At 44.3% G+C, this 23301-nt stretch overlaps 1 protein-coding gene across 2 annotated transcripts in view; it reads right to left on the bottom strand.

The window, feature by feature from the left end:
* Positions 1-23301, bottom strand: part of PSAP (prosaposin) — a 314987-nt gene that overhangs the window by 213998 nt on the left and 77688 nt on the right. The gene's annotated exons all lie outside the window — the stretch shown is intronic.

The raw sequence follows: 23301 nt of genomic DNA, 5'->3' as shown, positions 1-23301 counted from the left end.
AAACGAATTAGAACAGCGAACCCTTTCCCAAGAAAGCACAATGGCACCCACAAACAAAGTAGTAGGTTGTAGTTCGTGCCAGAATCAGGAACTGATCATGCACAAATACTTTCAGAAACCCAGTGAACCTTCATGCTAGAGCCTTCACCAAGATATTTCCTGAGATTAGCCCATTCCATCATCACGATTCAGTGCAACACATCGAGTTAAACTAAGCATTCAGGCCCATTCTAGAGGAGAGTACAAGACACTAGTACTAATCTTTCTATGTACATTACCCAACTCAGCTCTACAGAAACATTACAGGTTGCTTGTGGTGTAGAGGATGCTGGGGCAATGCCTAGCAATAGTAAAGGTTATGTTCCTCTGTTGGGGAAGTCCTGGATGGCAGGACTTTCAAACTATCCCTTGGTATAAAGGGCTCCCCCAACTTCTAGCAGGTCTGTACTTAAGGTTTTGGTAGTATGGCAAGGCAGCCAGGCTCATCAAGGGGGAGATGAGCTGTAGGTAAGTGAAAAGTACTTGGCATATGCATGCCATGCATAGGCAGACATCTAGTGTTAGCCGCAGAGTATTACATTTTGTTTTTAAAACTCGAAAGTGACGTTGACAGGGCATGCCAGTAATGCCATCCCTAGTGGGATGTCCCCTGTATCCATGGTCCTTCACGTATAGAGGACTCTGATTCTTTTATTTCTGACAGGAGGTAGCATGAAGTGTAGCACAAGTGCAGATCTAATAAAGCAGATAAGAGTAGATAAAGCCAGAACACACATGCACCTTCTACTCCACAGGTGAGGGGTGGGCACGTGAATCCAAGCAGAAAGAAGGGCTAAACTACTCACCATAATTGCATTTCTGGTGTGAGGCTTGTGGATCTGCTTAGATCATATGCTATGCATAGACTAGCAAGCAGTGTCTGAAGATGGTGGGTTGTGAGCAGGTACTGAGTCAAATAGATGTTTTAGCACCACTTGTCCCACCTGTGAATCTGCTTAAGAATGTGTCAGTAATGCTGAGTGTATGGAACGCCATATAGCTGTTTTTCATATGACGTCAGAGGGACGTTTGCATTTCACAAGCTCACTACCAGGGAAACAGGAGCTACTTTGGCCTTTATTGCAGTGTTTTGTTTGATAGGGAGTAGCAAAGCTGTATGCCTTTCACCATCCATCTGGAGATGCCGTTTGAAACGTGATCTCCTTCACTACCAGGTGCCTTGGAAACAGGTTTAGCAGTTTTGTCTGGTTTACATAGTAAAGAACCACCCTCCCCTCATCTAGTTTATGGAGGTTCCTCTCAGCTGAGTAGTATTTTGAAAGAAAGTGGGTAGATCAATGTATGTATGGTTAACATTGAACTTGGGTGCAAACCTAGTGTGTGTTCTTAGTACCAACTTGTCTTTGTGGATAACAAAAGACAGGGTCTTGCACTGGCAACCCTTGTAGCTCACTGACTTATGTAGGTGATGGCCACCAGAAAAGCAGTTTTCAATGTTAGGTGTTTAAGGCCGGATTTGTGCATAGGCTCAAAGGGACATGAGCTTTCAGAGTACCACATTGAGATCCCACCCTGTAGACAGGTTAGAAACGGGTAAGGACAAAAAAAAGCTGGGCTTGTAGTGACAGCTGGTCTGTTGGGCGACTCCTTCCAATGGAATAAAACAGTTCTCTATTCCTAAAGACTTTTTCTGTCGCAAATCACTAGACCGACGGTAAACCACAGATAAAGCCGTCAAAAATAGTAAAAATGGCATGCAAAAGCATGAAGTAAGGTCCAGGACTTGCGCCTTATTTCAGTTTTAATTTATATTTATTCTCATTTTACATTTTTTTTCAAAAAAGTGCCCTTGTTTAATTACACGTGTTTCGGCCACTTAAGGCCTTTTTCAAATTAGGGCTCATGTTAAACTGAAAAGCACACGCATAACAATGTATTACATCATACATGTTCAAGTTGAAAATAAATTAAACAGCATAATTACCCAGAGTAGTGGGGAGGGAGGACATACAAGGCGAGAGAGAAGAGACAAATGTTAAATTAGTAACGGTTATTACCCGTTTACTATGTACAGTGTATAAACCACAGCGATTACAGGCCAAAACGTTCCCACAATGGGGCTCATTGACTTATTCATGGAAAATATAATGGGTTAGATCCCGTTGCTATCTGGTGTGTATCAAAAAAGAAGAAGTATAATGTTGTCTTTCAGTTCCAAGATTGAATATGTGCTGTGTATAGTACTACATTCTTATTGCAATTCCCCTACGTTACATTAGCTTCTTTTCCAGGCCATTACATTTCAGAGTATATATCCTATTCCTGACCAGATGAATCAATTATCAAATTGTCACTATGCAAGTCAATTGTAATAATACACGTTGCATATCCGTGTTACATTATGCATTTCTCTCGTAATGTGCACCAGAGTGCATGTGTGGTATATTCCTCCGTTACGGCACTTAAAAAGTTTAGTCTGCCAGTTCTGCTATGTCATATAGGATCAGCAAATTAATGTTACAAGGATGATCCTCTCGTGAAGCGCCGATATATTTTACTCCTACCAGTTAGGCTGCATTTATTTAACACGTTTCATGTGCCGTGCACTTTAGTCAGCGTGCGGTATGTTACGCCATTAAAAGATATAACGTTCAAAGTCTACACAATATGTCCTCTGTAAGGTCAAAGAAACCACATTTACTGACAAGGTCATCCTATTAATGACTAAAGGGCTCGTGCTGCAAGCTATAAGCATCACTTACTTGGCAGGTAATGAAAATCGCACGCGTCGGCTTCATTGTTCTAAGCCGTCGCCATCTTGGGACTATTTTATTAGTTCCCATGGCTACCCGACGCCGTGTCCGGCACCTCGACCTGTTGCTTAGCAATGTACACGTAAAGCTTCGAACAAATGTGCTCAGGTGCCTCTATTCGCGTTCACTCAGGTAGTGAATGCCGATGTGTTGCTTCGCCCTGTTGCTTGGCAACATGTGCGTGAGGCTATTCAATTAATTTGTTATCTGGCCTTTGTGTCCCAACGAGTTTAATTATCGGTTTCACTATTTATTCAACAGAGCTAAGCGCTATGCACTATTTCCGTGAGTATATCCCTTTATGGCATTTCGTGAAATACCGAATACTGCTTATTTCTATCCGCAAACAAATCGACCAAAAAGTCTAAGGAAAGAATGTACGGCACAGTCCAAACTAAATAGCGCTTAGCTCTGTGTTTGAATAAATAGTGAAACCGATAATGAAACTACTTGGGCCACAAAGGGTAGATAACGAATTGAATGAATAGCCTCACGCACATGTTGCCAAGCAACAGGGCGAAGCAACACATCCGGCACTCACTACCTGAGTGAATGCGAATAGAGGCACCCGAGCACATTGTTTCGAAGCTTTACGTGTACGTTGCTAACCAACAGGTCGAGGCGCCGGACACGGCGTCGGGTAGCCATGGGAACTAATAAAATAGTCCCAAGATGGCGACGGCTTAGAACAGTGAAGCCGACGCGTGTGATTTCCGTTACCTGCCAAGTAAGTGATGCTTATAGCTTGAAGCACAAGCCCTTTAGTCATTAATAGGATGACATTGTCAGTAAATGTGGTTTCTTTGACCTTACAGGACATATATTGTGTAGACTGAACATTCTTATATATCTTAATGGAGTAACATAGTGCACGGCACATGAAACGTGTTAAATAAATGCAGCCTAACCGGTAGAAGTAAAATATATCAGCGCTTCACGAGAGGATCATCCTCGTAACATTAATTTGCCGATCCTACAAGACATACTTTTTAAGTGCTGTAACGGAGGAATATACCACACATGCACTCTAGTGCACATTACAAGATAAATGCATAATAATGTAACATACACAGATATGCAAAGTGTATTATTACAATTGACTCAGTGACAATTTGATAAATGATTCATCTGTTCAGGAATAGGATATTTACTCTGAAATGTAATGGCCTGGAAAAGAAGCTAATGTAACGTAGGGGGAATTGCAATAAAAATGTAGTACTATACACAGCACATATTCAATCTTGGAACTGAAAGACGTTATACTTTTCTTTTATTATACACAACAGATAGCAACGGGATCTAACCCATTATATTTTCCATGAATAAGACGTCAATGAGCCCCATTGTGGGTAAGTTTTGGCCTGTAATCGCCATGGTTTATACACTGTACATAGTAAACAGGTAATAACCGTTACTAATTTAACATTTATCTCTTCTCTCGCCTTGTTTGTATGTCCTCCCTCCCCACTACTCTCTGGGTAATTATGCTTTTTAATTTATTTTCAACTTGAACATGTACGATGCTTTTCAGTTTAACATATGAGCCCTAATTTGAAAAAGGCCTTCAATGGCCGAAACACGTGTAATTTAACAAGGGCACTTTTTTGAAAAAAATGGTAAAATGAGAATATAAATTAAAACTGAAATAAGGCGCAATGTCCTGGACCTTCCTTCGTGCTTTTGCATGCCATTTTTAAGGTTGGAAATGGGGGCGGTAAAGTCTTTTTACTCCTTCCATGAAAGCCTTAATAGGGACTTCAACCAGGCCACCTTGTTTTGTGCAGTGGTGTGCCCAGATCGAGCCACTAGGTGAACCTTGGATACTAGGCCATAGTCTACCAAGTGGGGCATGTAGTGAAAAATATGTCATGGAGTACATTCAATAAGGTTTACATCTTGACTGGCACCATATTACAAATAGTTTTCCATTTGTTCAAGTTAGTGTCTGGTGTTAGGTTTACATGCCACCTTGAGGATTTCCATACACCTTTGAGGTAGTTTTAAATGACCACACTAGGACTTGAGGCAAGCTGCCAAGTTCATAGATTAAGGATGTGGGTGTAACATTATACCCCCCCAAAACACCCCCCACCCCATGTTGGAGCACGGGAGCTTGATTTGGTTACACATAGCCAGTTTGAGCAGATGCAGAACCCCAAGGTGGTCTTACCCACATTGGAGAAACCAGGATTAGATAACTAGTATGGAAGAATATGCAGGGCTGTGACCCTCAGTGGGTTAAACTTCTGCGACCAGAGGCATGAAGCAAAACGCTTCCCCTTGTGAATGTAGCACCAAAGCCAATGGCACCGTAGGCTTAGTGAGCATCTCTGCAGTCACAGGCAACTCGTATCCACCACACACTAGGGCTGCAGGCGCCAAGCCTTCAGGTTAAGCAATCCTGCGTCGCGATGCAGGATTGCACCTCATTCTCTGGTGAGAAGATCCGGAACTACCGGCAGCTTGACCGGAGAAAATGTGGACAAACTTAGAAGGTCCGGGTGCCAAATCTGCCTTGGCCACACCTGGGCAATGAGTATCATCTTGCTCTGGCACCGAGTGGCTTCATGACTGGTAGCAAGCGAGGCAACATGTACAGGAACATGCCTTCCCACGGGAAGGAGAAAGTCCCTCACGCTCCTTGGTTGGTGATCTGCTGGCAAACCTTGGCATTTGGAGTTAGTCGCCGTCACAAACATCAATCTGGAGCCTGCCCCACTTGACAAAGATGCGGTACACCAGGTCCTGCCGAAGATCCCACTTGTAGCAGGAACATGCAACTCCCTGCTGTTTGGCAAAGTCTGAAGGCAGTACCCTCTGGGAACACTACAAACAACTGACTACAGGTATAGGCAACTTTTGGTAGCATGTTGAGCAGCCAGGCTTATCTCAAGAGGGGAAATTGGAGTAGTAGGTGAGTTAAGATTCAGTTACAGGTATTCAAATAAAATTACACTCCGGTTTCTTGCATAAACAATAATTTATCAGTCAGTTATAAAGCCTTCTTCAGAAGGGGGCAATAGAATAGTAACATACATTTCATACTGTACACTTTTCTGAATCAGACAAGACCCTTTTGGCATGGCCCACAGACAATCTACACCCACAGACGACTTCAACAACAAGGGTGCTGGGACAGTAAGCTTACTGTTGGCATTCACAGCACAAAAGTTGGTAAAAGGCAAAGGTTATTAGAACACAATAGACTACAAATATTCATAGGCAGGGCAAATACTTTCAGATAGCACTTTCAAATGGCCTATGCCAATGGGCAAAGTCCTTTGTATAGGATGCAGCACTTTAGGTAAGAAAATGGGAAAGTCTTTGCATAAGCTTAGGTTGTGTCTGGGCCATCCCAAAAGGGTCTAGTCTGATTCAGAAACTCAGTGTACAATAAAGTATATTTGTGGGTTACTATTCTATTGTTCCCTTCTGAAGAAGGCTTTATAGCCGACAGCTAAATTAATTGTTTATGCAAGAAACCTTGCGTGTACGTTTTTGAATTCCTGTAACTGAATCTTTGTGTAACTACACTACAGCTCACATTTCCCCTTTTTAGAGGAGCCTGGCTGCTCACACTACCAAAACTGTAGTACAAGCTTGTACCAAAGGCTGGGTTGCCTATACCTGTAGTCATAGTTGCTTGTAGTGTTCCCAGAGGGTACTGCATTCACACTTTGCCTGACCACTACAAATATTGCTAAGCAGGCAAGTACTTTTAGATTCTCTTAGAAGAGTCATACAATTCAATAGGCTGAGCCAACGTCAATTGGCAGAAGTCTTTGTATAGGATGCAGCACTTCTGGCAAGTAAATGGAAGAGTCGTTGTACAAGTTTTTAGGCGTCTGATGAGAATAATCAAATGTAGGGCTACAAGCCAATGAAGTGCTTGTAACTTCTGCACCTCACAAGCTTTTACAGTAAAAGGCAAGTTCTTAGACTTGTTTTGCAGTACCTTAGTAAAGAAGAAAAGATGCAGCTGATGACTTGTTCCTGTACAGCTCTGCAGATCTCACTGTTCCTGGGCCTCATTCGTGGGGACGTCAGGGGACCCCTGCACTGGGACTGTCAAAACTTGCAACCGGCAAACTTCACTTTCAGTGGCTTTTTCGTGTTTGAGCTACCACAAATAGCAACCACACGATTCCTGGCTGTCAAGATGGACTGTCCTTACTTCTGCGGTCCCGCACTCTGGTGAGGGGGCTCAGGCTTGGTCAGTCTTGCTTCCTGGGAGTCGAGGATCTTCCAAAAGCAATGTACACAATCTGGTGTTCCTCCCCCTGGCTGTACGGTTTCCAGCAGCAACTCTGGAAATTCAACCAGCTATGAGACGGATATCGAGGTGGCTTACTTTGCCGTCGATTGGTCCCACCAACTCAAAGGGAGAAGTTGTCCTTGAAGGGGCTTCTCTGACGATGCAAACTTGGCAAGTTGCCACTGCAGCAGGGCTTCACTGGGCAAACCAACGGTCCAGGAGTTGCAGCAGGCATCCTCTTCAAGTTCTTCAGTTTCTTCGTCCAGTGGTCGACTGCTTTCCAAACCAAGAGCCTCGCCTTTTATTCAGTTCTCTCCCATTCATTCCAGCCTAGCTGTCACTCACCCAGCAGGGTAGCTGTCCTTGCCGGACAGTCAGCCAATCACCACAGGGTGCATTTGGGTTTCCTAGTAGACGAAGCAGAGGTCAACCCCTCCCTCCCTTCGTACCCCAGACAAGCTGGAGCCAAAGTCGGGTTTCACTCAGAAACCCAAGGTGAAATGAACAAAGGGACCGAACCTGGTTTGGCACACAATCTCCAGAAAAACGACCTGGACCATTTTGTCAAAGATGGCTCTGCACCATTTCGAAAAAAATGGCTCCAGCAGTTGCTTTACCGGAGGCTGAACAGCCACAGTAAATGCAAACTACAGTAGTTCAAGAAGAAACAATGCCACCAACCATTCAGTGAGGAAAGGGTAACAAATATGTTACATGAGCAGCTATACAAGGGATACTAAGTAACCCCTCCAGCACTACTGTAAGATAGGGTGTGCTTTGTGCAGCAAGTTACAATGCTAAGTAAAGCCAATTTCACTTTACTGCTCTGGGAAACAGTTCCTCCCAGAGAAGGTATTTAAACCTTAGGAATCGAATGTGCAGTGACACACTGTAAAAGATGCCCATTGAGTTTGTTAAGACTCCATAACCAAAAGAAACCAGTAAAATTCACATTAAAATACGAGCGTGGGGAAAAAGGGTCTCTACAGGTTAAAAAAAAAAGTCTTCAAATTCAGCAAATTGGAGGCAATTAGGGAGAATTCGCAAAAATATGCCAACACTTGCTGAGTGAGTCTGCAATGTGTTCTTGACTCCCGCTAGCTGAAAAGGCAGATGGCCCAGGGCCACAAGTCCTGTGCTTCCTTGGAGAGCGCTGGGATAGAGTCGCCCAGTTTACTGATGTAGAACATTGTAGTGTTGTCTGAAGATCCTCACCACCTTGCTGTTGTAGACCGCCATAGTGTGAATCACCACATCATTGCTCAGCATGATGTCTCGCATTTATCTGGCTCTGCAGGTTACAGATGCAACCTCTTCAGGAGTTCCTGAGTGCTCACTGGATACAGGTGTCAAAGCTTTGCAGACGAGATCCCGCTCCCAGCCTGACGGGGAATATTCATGAGCATGTGAATCCATGCCAAACTCCAGGTTGGAGAAACCTCCTTTTCCTCCAGAGTGAACTGGAATAGTGCGACACATGGGCGATCATGACAGGAGCCCACTTCGTCCACCAGAGAAGCTCAGATGTGGAGATACGCCATCCACCAGTCATCGGTGTCCGTCCCCGTATCCCTATAGGGGCAATGACAGCTGGTGTGGCGGTATAGGGTGACTTATGCGGTGGTGGCCCCAGAGTCAACTGGGTCAGTGCTGGCAGTGTAACCGGAGGTGCTGTTGGCATCAGTTTCTGAATATCCGACACCAGAGTGTGGAGGGTCCAAAGAAAGTCCTGCATCAGGTCTCCAGGAGGTGCCTCAGGGTAGGGTTGCTGAGCCCAGGGCCCCTGTCCTAGTCCATGGACATTGCGCCGACTTCTGGGATTGAGTGGACAGAAACCATTTCCTCCATATTGTAAGATATGTGGCCCCGAGCTCTTGCATGCCCCCTGCCCAGTTTTTCTAAGGAGGTCAGTCTCAGGCTAAGGTCTGGCATCATCTTCTCCAGAGTCTGGTCTACTGGCTTGGACAAATCTTCCCCTGGGAGAAAGATCCACTGTGGCCGCCACCAGGGTACCCTGGTCCGGGTCAGCCCCTTTCGCCTTTGCAAGGGAGGCCACCACTAAATAGATAGTGGAGGACGATGTAGCTTGAGTCACCTGAGGCAAAACAAAAGTTGATGGCTGGAAGGTTTAGAATAAATCTTGACCTCTGGCATTGCTCTGGGCAACCCTCCAGACCATCGTTCTTCGCCTGCCAAGCCATTACAAAAGGGGAAAAACCATATGCAAATCCGGCTTGGTCCCACCCCCAAAGGGGTAGTCCAGCCCGAACTGCTAGGTCACATCCCTTTTGCACAAGACCACACGCATCCCCAGACATGTTTCAGCCTTGTTGGGCGTCAGTGAGGAGTATCTCGAGTCACCTGAGCCATTGCAGGCATGTCAGCCATCATGTCCTGCTTGGCCTTCCCCAGTTTCTCCCTCAGTTTCCCCAGGGTAGTGCACTTGCTCTTCGATGAAGAGCTAGAGGTTGTGCAGCGACCAACGGCAGCAAACTCGGTGCCAAGCCTCATCTTGGGCCCCCACAGGTGGCAGCCTGCTCTGACTGCTTGGATCCAGTTAAGGCATGCCCCGCGAGCCACCTGCAGTAGAGGCCCAGGAATGAAGTCAGTCGGCAGTGTTGATCCTTCACTGTGCACTTGGGAACACTACGGCAGATCTTGCAATCTTCCTCCTTGTGCGTCGTGTGAAGATAATAAAGGCACTGGGAATGCTAGTCATCCACGAAAACATTCAAACTACAGCTGGTTCAGACCTTGAATAGGGATCCTCTCTTCTCTGCCATGGTCCAGCATACAGTGTAGGCCCTAGGGGCTTCTTGAAACTTCAGAGAAACACGACGAGTCGGACCTTGAGGATGAAAGCTGTCCGACAAACTGGTCCCCACTGGTCAGATGAAGAAGCGATGGTGCACTGTTAGGGAGAATTCTCAGAAATATGCCAATTCCCTCCACCTTAGAGACCCCCAGGCACTTTGCTGGATTTTGAGGACTTGAGGTTTTCAACTGAGAGAGACCCACCACTCCTGTATTTTAATGTGATTTTTGAACACATACTTTTGGTTGTGGATTCTGACAAATTCCATAGGCATCTTTCACATTGTGACACAGCACCTTCAGTGCAGTGGCACAGTGAAGTCTTCAGATTTCCCAACGGTTTGAATACCTTCTCTTGGTTAAACTACTGTTTCAAAGAGCGGTAAAGTGAAATTGACTAACATTTGCAACTCTAGACTCAGCACACTCTGTGAACCTTTCCTCACTGAATGGCTGGTGGCAGTTTTAACTACTGTATTGTGCATTTAATGCGTGCTGTGTTGCAGTAAAGCACCCAAGGGTTCCATTTTTGTCAAAATGGCCCAGTCTTTTCCACATCTTTGTGGAAAGGTCCTTGAGATTTACTCTGCACACCAAACCAGGTTTGGTCCCATTGTTAGTTTTGGCGGGATTCACAAGTGAAGCCCGCCTCTGGGGTAGGCAGGAAGTGAGGTGCTTGAAACTCCCTGTGCGTAGTCTCCTTGGAGACCCAAATGCACTCTGGCTGTCCAGCAAGGATAGCCACCCTGCTAGGTGAGTGACAGCTAGGCTGGAACAAACAGGAGAGAACTGAATAAAAGGCAAGTCTTTTGGAAGGCAGAGTCGCCCACTGGATGAAGGAACCGAAGGAGAGCTTGAAGAGGACGCCTGCTGCAACTCCTGGACTGTTAGTTTGCCCGCCCAGCACTCCACATAAGATGGTGTGTGCTGGACCTACAAAGAGAAAAAGTGAAGTCAATTTCTTTACTATTCTTAGTAACATAGTTCATGCAAGAAAGGGTATTTAAACCTTCACTTGTCGAGGTTCCTCAGATTGTTTGGCAGGAGGTTGCATGAAGTGTAGCAGGAGTACAGATGTGATCAAGCAGAAACAGTGAGAAAGCAGAACACATCCATGCGCTTTTGACTCCAAAAGGGTGGGCGCATCCTCCGCATAAGAATCTAAGCATCAGAAATTAGATTATGGTGAGTAATGTATCCTGAAGCATGTGGATCTGCCTAGATCACATGCGCTGCATAGATTAGTGAGGTGGGGATGAGAGAAGATACAGCAGAAAATAGATTTTGGTGCCGCTTGCCCCACCTGTGAATCTGCTTTAGAGTGTCATTGTGTTAGGGAGACTTCTCAGAAATGTGATAATTCCCTCCAAGTTTGCTGGATTTTGAGGATTTATTTTTTTAAACTGAGAGCAGACCCTTTTTCCCCACTCATGTAGTTTAAAGAGATTTTCTACACTTTCTTTTGGCTATGGAGTCAAACACCATAGGCATCATCTTTTACAATTGTGTCCCAAAGCACCTTCAGTGCAGGGACAGGGAAGTCATCCAGATTTCCCAAGGTTTAAATGCATCTGGGATCAACTACTTTTTCCCAGAGAAGTAAAGTGAAATTGACTTTACTAAGCATTGTAACTGTCTAGTCCCAGCACACTCTTACAGAGTGCTGTAGGTAGAATCCTTTTTTCTAGCTTCTTATGTTACCCTTTCCTCACTGAATGGCTGGTGGCAATGGTTTTGTTTTGAACTGTGGTTTGCATTTACCACAACCGTTTGCAGCTCTGGTAAAGCAACCACGGGAGCCATCTTTCAAAATGGCACAAAGGCATCTTTGATAAAATGGCCCCTGGTCTTTTTACCACGCCTTTGGGGAAAAGTCCTTCTAGAGATTTTCCCTGCGCGCCAAACCAGGTTTGGCCTGTTCATTTTGCCTTTGGCAGGGTTTCTGCGTGAAACCCACCTCTGGCTCCAGAGTGTCCAGGGTAGGCAGGAAGTGAGGTGCCCGAAACTCCATGTGCTTAGTATCCTAGGAGACCCAAATGCACTCTGTGGCATTTGGCTGACTGTCCGGCAAGGACAGCCACCCTGCTGGGTGAGTCAGCTAGGCTGGAATGAAGAGAACTGAATAAAAGGAGTCTTTTTGCTTGGACCACTGGATGAAGGAACCAAAGAGCTTGAAGAGGACGCCAGCTGCAACTCCTGGACCGTTGGTTTTCCCGGTGAAGCCCTGCTGCAGTATCAACTTGCTAAGCTCATAGCGACAGAACCCCCTGCAAAGACTACTTCTCCCTTTGAGTTGGTGGGACCAATCAACTCCAAAGTAAGCCACCTCGACATTCATCTCATAGCTGGTTGAATTTCCTCAGAGTTGATGCAGGAAACTGAATAGCCAGGGAAAGGAACACTAGATTGTGCGTGTTGCTTTTAAGCTGGCCTAAAGCTTTTGGAAGATCATCCGGACTCCCATGAAGCAGGACTGACCAAGCCTGAGCCCCCTCAAGAGTGCAGGACCCCAGAAGCAAGGAAAGTCCACCTTGACAGCCAGGAACCGCATTATTGCCATTTGCGGTACCTGCAAGCTGAAGCGCGAAACAGCCACTGAAAGTGAAGTTTACTGGTTGCAAGTTTTGACAGTCCCAGTGCATTGCAGGAGTCCTGACGTCCTCCCTCTCGTCCCCACGATTGAGGCCCAGGACCAGAGAGATCTGCAGAGCTGCACAGGAACAAAGTCATCAGCTGCATTTTTTCTTCTTTACCAAGATACTGTTAACACAAGTCTTAGAGAACTTACCTTTTACTGTGGAAGTGCTTGTAACTCCTGCAACTCAAGTCTAATCAGCTTGTGGCCCTACTTGATTCCTTTTTATCAAAGGCTACTAAGAACTTGTGCAAAGTCTTTTCCATTTACCTGAAGTGCTGTATCCTATACAAAGGCTTTTGCCCATTGACTTAGCCTATTGAATTGTATGAAGACTAAGAGGATCTTAAAGTATTTGCCAATATTGGTGATCTCATGTTCCAATAACCTTTGCCTTTTACCTTTTCTGAATGCCAATATGTTACTGTCCCAAGCACCCTTGTTATTGGGTGTAGGTTGTGTCTGTGGGCCATCGCAAAAGGGACTGGTCAGTGTACAGTATTTGTGTTCCTAGTATATTGCTCCCTTCTAAAGAAGGCTTAAATTGTTTTGGCAAGAAACCTTGGGTGAGTTTATTTGAATACCTGTAACTGAATCTTTAACTCAACTGCAGCTCACATTTCCCCTCTTGAGATGAGCCTTGCGGCTAAACACGCTAACAAAACTGTGGTACAAGCTTATACCAAAGGTTGGGTCATCTATACCTGTACTCAGTTGCTTGTGGTGTTCCCAGTTGATACTGCATTCAAACTTCTGCTAAACACATTGCAATAATGCTGTGTGAATTTATGAACAGAACTCATGTAGCTGCTTTGCAAATGGTGCTAGGGGGTTTTTGCAATGAAGGCCAAGGTAGCTCTGGTAGAGTGAGCCCTGGGAGTGAAAGGTCAATCTTTGATGGGAATAGCAGAGTTGTGTGCATTTGACGATCAATATGGAGATAGCGTTTGTTTCCATGGCACCTGGTCGAGAAGGCGATCTCAAAGCTTCTTGGGGGTTTAGTTTTGTTCACATGGTACAAGACCGCCGTACGTACATCTAGTGAATAGTGGCTTCTTTCAACTGAGTTGAATGGATTTTGAAAGTAGGAAGTTTGATTAACATGGAATTTTGAAATTAATTTAGGTGAAAAACTAGGGTGTGTTCCGAGGAAAACCTTGTGGATAAGAAAGGGTCGTTAGCACAGTTTTTCTAAGTCCACCTAAGGGCTTAGTAAAACAGTCAACTGAGGCAGTACAAGACTCCTAGTATAAGGCTCTACCACCCAAGTTCAGGGGAGCGTAGACAGCAGGGTAGCATAGACAGCAGTCAGGCTTATCTTGGGAGGGAGTGCTGTAGAATCATTGGATCCAGAGAAACACTGGCACACTATGTACTGTAAAAAATAAACTTTATAAAACCAACCACCTAACCAATTAAGTACATTGTGGCCAAAACTTGCGTGTTTCCATACTACACATCTACCCAGCACTCCACATAAGGTGGGGGGATGATGGTCTCTCCTAATAAGGTGAGATCCAAAGATCCTTGGGAACTGTAGTTCTCACAAGGTTAGCCAGAGACAGTAAAAGGGGAGCCCATAGGGCAACCCAGCAACAATAGGTGCTTATTGGCAAAAAGGTAAAGGATAACACTATGGAGCGTCTTCAATTACACCCATTTAAAAAAAAAAAATAAAAAAAAAAGTGGAACAAAGGTTCCTGCTCTGAGGTACAAGAAAATATAATCCACAAGTAAAAGCAAAAGGTTCTGGGGTACGCGGGTCAGGAAGATTCTTTCTATGAAAACCTTACACAACAGTTGAAGCCTGTAGCTCATAGACTACCTACAAAACTGCATTCCTGGTAGCCATCACCTCTATAAAAAGGAGAGTTTTAGGCTGGCCTTGTGCACAGGCTTAAAGGGCAGACCCATGAGTTTGGCGAGCAGGACATTAAAATCCCAACCCAGTGGAGGGTTGGTATGGGAGGGCATAGCCTCTTTACCCCTTCAATGAAGGCCTTAATTTTTTTTTTGTAATTTCTAGTTTCTTACAAACTTTTATTACAATTTTCTTACAACTGATTAGTCTCTTCTTTATTCCACATCTTATGAAGTGCCATTTCTCAAGGTTTTAGTAGGCTTTCATTTAGTGCTTGCTCTAGAAAATTTATGACAGCACATGTCAGATGCACTGAATTCCCACCTAAGATTCGTAACCACAATTCGTCCATGCTATCAGTGAGAGGAGCAAATTTATGTAGATGTACAGATCTTAAATCTTTAAGCAATTGACATTCGATCAATAAATGTTTTAGCGTTTCTGGAAGAATGGCACAGAACCTACATAAGGGATCCTTTATATTATCAATATGCCGGATGAAACACATTTGCCTGGTCTTATATGTGTTTGTTCTTAGACGTAAAAAGCCATCTCTATGACGTCGAGATGGAAATTTACACAAATATTTTGGCAGTTTGTCTAATTTGTTCATCATCGGCCTCAAATCCAGGGCAGTTTTTAGTTCGTGGTATTTTTCCAAATTCCCAATCCATAGCCAATGTCTCATTTTTTTCTTTGCATATTGAGGTTGTTCTTGTAAACTTTCCATGGAAACATCGGCGACCTGCATATTTGCCTTCACTTTTTCTGACCACAATTTCTGTAAACTGTCCGTTTTCAAGTTGGTCTGTGGTCTGAATTTAAATGCAGGTTCGCTCTTTTCCAACGACATCTTGCGTAGCAGAGCCATCGATTTCCAAATAACAGTTCCACGCATCAGCTCCAGCCCTAGTTCATGGCGTATGACTATGATTGATAAATATTTAGGCAATCTTAGTACACGTCTCCAAAACAGACCTTCAAATTTTGCCCAGATCTTGTGGTCAATATTCCAGCCTGTCTCGGCTCCAAACGTTATAGATGGAATCACCTTTTGCATGTAGAAGGTTCGTACTGTGATCAAGGAGAATTTCCCATACTGTGAATGAATTCTGGATCCTTGGAGAGCCAAGGTTTTTATTCTTTTTCCAAGTTCAGTCACCCAGCTCCATTCTCTTATCGAGGTGCTGAAAAATATGCCCAGATAACGGATCTCATTCACTTCCTCAATCTGGGCATTATTTATTGTCCACTTGAAGTTCTTGTCTTTGTGACTCAACATGACCAAGTTTCATTATCTTTGTTTTCTCTACGTTGATCTTCAGATAGTTTTCCACCATGTATGTTTTTAGTGTATTTAATAACCTCTGTAGACCAACTTGTGTTTTGTCGATCAGTACTAGGTCATCTGCGTAAATAACTTAACGGATTGCCATTAATTTTGGGAGGAGAGCAATGAGTTTTCGCTAGTGTTCCAGATACATCAGCGATATATAGTTTGAAAAGCATCGCTACCAAAGGGCAGCCCTGCTTTACTCCCTTATTTGTTACAATTGGTGCAGAAAGGTCTCAGTTTTCATTTAACCTTCTTGACGTTTGGTCATGTAGAGCTTTTATGGGATTCAGAATGTTCGCTGGACAATTCCAATTCTTCAACTTCTCCCCGAGTTTTTCCCGATTGATGCCATCAAAGGCCTGCTGCATTTCGATAAATGCAAGGAACAATTTTCCTTTTCCTCGCAAGGTTTCTAACTTCAGAAGATTCAGTATGGTTAAATTGTTTTCGGTTCCAACTCCTTTCGTGAATCCAGTTTGTCGGATATCATTTAATTCAAACTCGAGGGCCCAAGTCGAGATCTTTTCTTGTAGGAAGGTTGCAAACACTTTTCCTATGGTGTCCAATAGGGCAATTGGACGATAATTTGCGGGGACATCCCTGCTGCCCTTTTTGTGGATTGGAACAATTATTGCCTCAGACCAGGATGATGGAATTTTCCTGGATTTCGCTATTATCTCAAACAATTCGCCTATGAAAATGGCCCATTCACAAGGATGTTGTTTTAGCATCACATTGGAGATGCCATCCGGGCCGGCTGCTTGGGAATTTAGCTTTGCTATGGCACTTACTATGTTGTCTACCGTCTCCTTTGTGTGCCAGGCTACATCCACAGAGTCAATTTCCGCCTCCTTAGGCTGAACATTGGATGAGAATACTTCCTGAAAGTGACACACCCATTTCGCCTCAGGTACTCCATTTGCCATTGTTGCTTGATTTGAGTAACCTTGGTTCAGAATTTTCCAAATATCTGTGTTTGTTCTGATCAAGGAGAGCATCACCTCCCCACGTTCCTGATCTCGCTGGTGCACAAATGCCTTTAGCCAATTTCGGTATCTTTGTTTTCGTTGTTTAATTATTTTTTCTGCACCATTTGTGCCGAATCTGGTTCATAGATCCTTTAAGTCTTTTCTCAGTTTCTTCTTTTCATTGTTCAGACTCATGCTCCACATATGTTTGTGATTTGATGCCAACAGAGGGTTTCTTGCCTTTGCTATATTCGGCTTAGGAAGAATGACTGGATAATTTATGAAATCTGAGGAGACTTTCATATTGAAAACCAGAAGTCAGTTGCTGAATCTGTTTTATGTTCATCCTGAGTCTGTTTCGACCAGGATTTACTTCTAATTGAGTACTCGCTGTGCCACTCAGATATCTGCACCGTGGTTGCCACAACAATTTCAATGGATAGTGGTCACTATTGGTCGATGGCGTTATCTGTAAGTTGGTTATTTTATGCATCAAGTTATTCGATGCCCAGATGTAATCCAGAGTTTTTTTTAACCCCATGTTTTGCCACGTAATTTGTGGTGGCACATTTCCATTTACCATGGTACAATCTCTGGATTTCATTGCCTCTGACCATCGTGTTCTTCTGGAGGAAGACTTCTGATCTTCGCGGCAGCAAATATTTTTCTGTTGATTTCCATTGAACCACGATATGTTAAAGTCACCACATACAATTATCCAGAGATTTTGAAGAAGTCTTTGTTTTGTCAATTATTGTAGTTATTGATTGGATAAAAGTCCCAGTCGAAATCTTTGCAAGATTCCAATATACATTGAATAGCAGCAGGTGTTGAGGTGGGTGTTCCACTTTTCCAGCTCTTATGGTTGTTCTTATCAGCAAGGTCGATTGCACATATCCGTTTGGATTTGTTGACTGCCACTTCCCAACTTGTTCCTATTTTTATTAACGTCAGGAGGCCAGAAAAAGGACGTCCTCTTGTATTTTTCCTTGCAGGGTTTATCAAGATTTGATATCCATCCTTTACAGGGGGATGGCGCATCCAAGTTTCCTGCAAACATACTATGAAGTTGTCTGATAGATCCACTGTTATATAAATGGCTAAAGCCTCTGGTGTTCCACGAGATCAAGGAATTAACAGTGTCCAATCCATCGTTGTCTAGTTAGTGTTTTTTTCCCTCTTGCACATCGATCTTATTCTTTCCAGATATTGAATTTGAGTTCAGATACTTTCGAATCTGGTCACGCCGTTGTCTCTGGGAACTCTGTCTCGTGCCTGTCTGAGACGTCTAAAGCGTTCGATTTTAGCGGCTCGAAATATTCTGAAATTTTGAAACTGAGACCTAAGATGTCATCCTTTGCCTTCAATAGCCTTCTTACTGCGTTGGACTTAATGTGTAACAATACACAGTCAACTCGTTCTTCCGAGATGTATTCCACGATTTGTAGATCGGAGGTGATTGTCCGTAGTAAAGGTACTGAGTGCAGTAAACGCATTACGTTACCACGGTTCAGATTCACATCAGCATCATCTGCCAACACATTCACTAGTTTTATTTTTTTTGATGAGTTCGCTTGTTGCCCAGAGCTGGATATCCTCGGTTTTAATTCTCCAGTTTTCTGTTTTTGAGCAGTTCGCTTTGGATTTAATACTGTTACAAGTTTTCCTTTGCTATTGCAAGGATTTTCCAACTTATAACCGTTTGTTTGTCGTGCTCCACGGGAACTGTAGTACAATTTTCTCTTTGTGTTGGAAAACGATGAGTCTGTTTTGTTTTCAGTAAATTCTGCTGGCTCTGAACTTGATCGTGAAGAGTTGTTCCTTCAAACGAAATGTTATCATATGGAGCACTACTATCTTCTTCACTTTCCTCGTAAGAATAAGTAGATAGATTGCAAAGTTCTTCAGTATCATCAGTTGTTGAAACACAGCTAGAGTCAGAGTCGACTCTCCTCCGCTTGTTTGGATTTTTACTATCTTTCTTAGACGCCTGTCTTACATCGTTGTTAGCCAGAAACGAGTCGTTTGTGTTTGTTTATTTTTTCCAAGCTCATTCTCCACTGTTGACCCCAAGGCGATCGTTGACGATTGTTTGTTCGTCATTTTCCCTGACAGCCTTCCATCGACGAAGACTTTAGGTTTAGGAAGGGTTGTTAAGTTTCTAAGAAATTTCCTCGAGTTTGAGGTATGTTTCTTGACAACTATATTTTTTCTTTTTTTGTTTTGAAATAAACTTGTTGTACCTCCTTGCCCGTCGTCATGAGTTGGATCTGGATTTTTTTCAGGTTGAAAAGGTTTTGCCCCTCCATAAAAAATTCCGAAGGACGCCTTTAGTTTGGAGCTACTCGATGCCACAAATGAAGGCTCCCGGGCATTGGAGGGGACTGATCCTTTTATAGCATTACATGTATGCCTCTCTCCGATTGGTTGTTGAAACTGTTGTGTTTATCTGGGGGTTCGCTTGATTATCAATTTTTTGCTCATTTTCAATCATTTTTGGAGTGAGATCTCTTATTCCCCATGTCAAAGTGTGACCGCAGAGATGTACTGGCTGTTGCGCTTATGAAAACATCATTTTCGGTTTGTGTTGCTTGTGGTAGAGCTTTTTTATTTAGACTTAAATCGAGACAATTACGACTCCCTGATTTGGCCAAGTTTGGAGAAACTGGGTTTAAGTTCGAAAGTCTTTTTCATAAAGTGCAGCAACTCATCCATTTGAATCCTGGCTTCATTTGAGTTTTTATCAACCAACTGAATTATTTTTTTAAAACCTTTGTTTATCTCGGTGTGTTCGTTTACTCTTTCTTGATTTGAGTGTTGATTGAATTCCATTGATGATATTTTTTCAGCCAGGTGTCCAATTATGGCTCCGTTATGCATCGTTTCGTTCAGATTTTCATATAATTTTATGAAAGGGATTAAAGCCTGTGATGTAGCAGCTAGGACATTGTGTATCTGAATTGCCGCAGCAACAGATAAATTGGATTTAGCTTCTGATATTGAGTCAGTCGGATGTACTATCTTGTCCTTACAGTGACACTTGTAGTTGGCTCATTCGAATTGTCGCGAGGGATGGGCAGTCTCTCGTCGGGTCTCTGGAAATTCAGCTGTATGTGTATTTAAAGGGGTTGAGCAGTTTGGAGCGTTATTTCCACTTTTAAGAGAAGGTTTCAGTCGCTGTACTTCCTCGATCCTCTTTTCAGCCCGACCATCTCCATTATCATGGGACGAATGTAGGCCGAAGGTGTCATCCTCCCATTTCAGTGAACAAACAGCCGTGGTCGCCTTTTGCTCTTGATGGAATAATTTTGATTGTGAATTTGTAATTCCTATTTCCGGAGCATTCAATTGCTCTGAAGATGACATTTTTCGAATCCTACGGCCTGATCCAAGATTGTCCTTTGAGTAGCTATCTTCAAGCTTCGCCTTCATTGCTTTGAAGTCAGCCTGTAGTCTCAGGTTGAGTCTGGCCTCCCGTCCTGTTTGATCCATTTTGTTGTTGTTCGATCTCGACTATGAAGTCAAATGTGTATTGCCAACTTGTTTTTTCGCTTTTCCATTGGACACCAATTGCTCCATATTTATTGTGTCCAGTTTCGATGATATGCTGGTCGCCAGTTGACCAATCAGTGGGTGACTTATCTGGGTCGAAGGAGGAGCTTCAATTTGAGTAACAGAATGCTCTTGAGCCTGTTTCCGGAAATGAAATCTTAGTGTTTTGATGTTCTTATGAGTCCGCGCTACTTCTGCGCTCAAGAGCTCGGCATCTGTCACATCAAAGGGAGAGTTGTCTTCCCCTTCCTCGTTGTTCCCATTAGGTAAAAACACGTGTGTGGTTTTTCTTGAGGATTCGGGATTCTTTTTGCAGGCCAGTTGGACGGCACTTACTACATTTTGAATGTCAACATACTCTTTGCTTTGTGAGTTGAGCTCTTGCTCACTCGAGAGTTTAGTTGATAATTTTTGCAAAATGCGGTTTTGTGGGGGTATCCAAACTAGCATTTCTCTCAAGCCCGTTTTCTTCATTTACGGAACTCTTCACCTCTGTTATTCGTAGTAACAGTGGCACCGGGTGCTAGGCTATCCTCATCATTCGAGGTTGCTAGATGAGTGCTAACCCCCGTTTTGGACCGTCCTACTACTGAAGTAAAGATAGGAAAGGGGGGGTTCAAAGTTTGCTTGCGTCGATGGAGCGACCGCCACCGGCCCCTTTGGTAGGGAACTTGATGATCCCGTCTCATTCCCCACAACCCCCATTCCCAGAACACCAGTCTTACCAGCCCCTGTTTCAACACTCTGGAGGCTTGTATCTGCTTCAGTAGACATCAAGTTCAGACATTTCATCCCCAGCACTCATGAAGGTTTGTTTTGCTTTTGAGCGAGTCAGAGGACGAGAGTCCATGATCGTAGGGTCTTACCTGGCAGCCGGCTTCCTGCCGAAGACTGCCGAAGACTGCCGAAGACTGCCGAAGACTGCAACTCAGCACGAAACTCCGCGCGCGCTCCGCGCTGACCAGGCCTTTTTGTAGAAAGTTGGCCTTATTTTCCTTAAAGGCACATAAACAAAATGAATGAATCAGGAAGTCGCTGGTAGTCGCTGCAGCTCCTCACAGGGGTGACTGCCGAAGACTGCAACTCAGCGCGAAACTCCGCCTTAATGACAGGAATCTTCCACCAGGACACATTATGTGAAGTTGTGTAAGCTGATCGAGCCGCCAGTACCTAAATACTAGGCCATTGTCTAGTAGGTAAAGCAAGTCATGTAGAACGTTGGCTGGAGACCATTCGATTGGATTTATGGATTGTGACCTGCACCATAACAAACCTCATTCCACTTGTTGAAGTAGCATTGTCTGGTGTTGGGTTTCCGTTCCTCTAAGATTTAAATGACAGCAATCTATGCTTTCAGGAGCAAGGCTGCCAAGTTCATAGATGACAAAGATGGCGTGATGCTGTTTCAGCATGTTGTAAGGGGGGGCTGGAGCGTGATTGCGTTGCACATTGCCAATTTGAGCCATGTGCTTATCCCCAAACCCAGGTAAGAGCAGAAACTCCCAATAGCAGAACTAGCCGCACACACCAGCAGTGGTCCAATCAGGACCACTGGCAAGAACAGATGTGTATCACTCAAACCAGTTTGTGGATACCTTTTCCTTGTGTGAACTACCGTTCCCAAGAATAAGTTGACTTTACTTCCCCCCCCCCCCCCTTTTCTCTTTGTAGGTCCAGCACATCAGCTTATCTGGAGTGCTTGTGGTTACTTAGTAGCCCCTTATCCTACCTACTCATGTAGCATTTTCTATGTTACCCACGCTCACTACTTTAAATGGCTGGTGGCAGTGGTTTAATTTTCCTACCACTGTGCTTTCCAAACAGGCTGAATCCTCAGCTGCAGTATAGCACCCAAGGGTGACCATTTTGTCAAAATGGCCCCGGTCTTTCACAATTTACTAGGAGGTCTTCCTTGGGTTTTACTCTGCGCGCCAAGCTATGTTTCGGCCCTTCGTTCTGCCTTTGGCGGGCTTCAGTTCTGAAACCCGCCTCTGGCTCCGGTGTGTCTGGAAGGGCAGAACTGAGTGAGGTTAATGAAACTCCCCCATCCTTTGTCAAGGAGTGCTGGAATGCAACCAGTCCCAATTGGCTGACCTTTCAGGACGGTCACCATGCTGTTCGACAGCCAAGGCTGTACATGAATGGGCGGAACCCGCTTAAAAAAGGTGAGGGTTTTGGGACTAGAGGCAGAGTTGACCACTGGGAAGAACACCCGAAGAAGCCATTAACGAAGCTTGTGGCATCCCCTGGACCTTTGAATTGCCCAGTGAAGCACTGCTGTGCTGCTCGACAAAAGATGCTCCGGAAGGGACTACTTACCTTTGGTTAGTTAGTGGGACCAACTAACCCAGAGAACTCCACTGGACCATCTTCCCCTGGCTGTACTTTGCAGATACAGGAAGCAAATGCCAGGGGGGTGAAGAATTCCACAGTATAGTGCAATGTCTGCAATCCAGCTAAAAGCTCCAGGAGTCAAAAGGAACCTCCAGAAGCAGGACGACCAGAGCACGAGTCCCACCACAGCGCAGGGCTCAGGGAGTGAAGGAAGCCCAACCAGTATCCAAGATCTGCTGTAGTGCCGTTTACCTCACGCTGAAACCACGAAGTGCTGCTGATCCGAAAAGGGCCCATAGCTGCAGACAACCTCTAAATTGCTGCCGCAGGAGTCCTCCAGACATCCTCCCTCTTGTCCCCATGACTGAGGCTCAGGAACCCAGGATCTGAATCAGACCAGGACAGATCCAGCAGGACCACTTCAGTTGAGACTTGCAGTAGCTACTTTTGTTGGTGGATTTCAGCTCTGCTCGCCACAAGTGACCCTAGAGCGATTTTCCACAAAACTAACTTTGTGCAAGAAGTGCCTCAGCTCCTTAGACTGTACTCCAACTGCCTTTGGCTTCTAGTACACGGACTGATTGTTAACTGGTGTTTGAACTGTTATTCCTGGGCAATGTTTTGTCTAGACTTCATTTGAAGATTTAAGTACACTTGCAAGCCCCGACAACCAGTTAAACCCTTTTCCTTCCTTTACCCTTTCTGCAACCTTAGAATCTTCAAAGTGTACTAG

This window comes from Ambystoma mexicanum, chromosome 8 (assembly GCF_040938575.1).
Source record: "Ambystoma mexicanum isolate Mex_15411 chromosome 8, UKY_AmexF1_1, whole genome shotgun sequence".
NCBI classification, from domain to species: domain Eukaryota; kingdom Metazoa; phylum Chordata; class Amphibia; order Caudata; family Ambystomatidae; genus Ambystoma; species Ambystoma mexicanum.
This window is presented reverse-complemented; position numbering and strand designations above follow the sequence as displayed.